Consider the following 1215-nt stretch of genomic DNA (forward strand, 5'->3'; position numbering starts at 1 on the left):
TCTCAGATGATTTCACAGTGGATGGTAAAATTCCTAAGAGGATTTACTTTTAACACATTTGATAATAATGTATTTTCAGGAGAATACATGATCTACACATTGGAAATGAAAGATGAACACTAATTCCCCATGTCTAAATTACAAATTACTGTTACCTGACCTGCCTAGATGCCTTGAGTGGATGATATTTGATGAATGCTAGTTTTCAAACATTTCATAAACATTCTTTGTCTCCTGACGTCTTGGTCTCCTCAGCGCCATCACGAGCCCTTACTGGTAACTCCTAACCACTGGAGAGACCTCTGGAGCTGCCTCAAATCACTGGCAGAATAAGAGGGATTTCCAGCTTTAGAAAATTAGATAACTCTGATAACTTGCTTTTCTACTTAACTTTTAAAGTAGGGGTCAAATTCATGAATTCTGGAAAGCTTGACAATTAAGGGCCCAGACCTTTACTTATTTCCCCCTTGTGTTGTCTCTAATGTGTTTTTTTCCAAAGTTATTAGATATTTCTAATGTTGACAGTTTCAGCGCTAATTTTGAAGGCCCATTTTTTGTGATAAAAAAACTGAAAAAGATCAAATTTGACCTAAGGACAACATCAGGGTTAAACATCAAACCATGGTATGTATCATTCCTCCTAGTTTAATCAGATTTAGACACATTGGGCCCAAGGCATGTTTCAGGCCCACGTGGACAGGTTTGAGCTGGGATTTTGACCATGGCTATAGAACAGAGCACCACCATCAGAAACAGAAACTGAACTGCTTTCTCACATGTTGTCTGGTCACAAAGCAAATTCACAAAATCAATAACTGGGAAGGGTGTCTTTAAATGATAGCTTCATCTATTTATTTTTTATTTGACATTACTTGACTGGCTGACATCCAACAGCCTAATATCCTCTGCTAATATTACCTATACAGCAGCATTATGTGTCTGAGGCACTTAACACCGAGTTTACTGTGGTCATTTGGTAATTATTGGTCCTTTAATTATGATGTGATATCACAGGCACTTAACTTAACAAGGTCAAGGTGCAGTAATTTCACGATCCAGACTAGAACGTATGAGTTCTTACACGCCATAGAAGGATACCAGCCGGTCCAAAGATGCATCAGGATGAACCGTGAGGCGCACACCCGAGTCGGCGAGGGCCTGAGCTACATCATCTGGAAGAGGTGATGAGTAGAGGGAGGGAGAGAATCAGAGTGG

This window comes from Etheostoma cragini, chromosome 10 (genome assembly GCF_013103735.1).
Source record: "Etheostoma cragini isolate CJK2018 chromosome 10, CSU_Ecrag_1.0, whole genome shotgun sequence".
NCBI lineage: Eukaryota > Metazoa > Chordata > Actinopteri > Perciformes > Percidae > Etheostoma > Etheostoma cragini.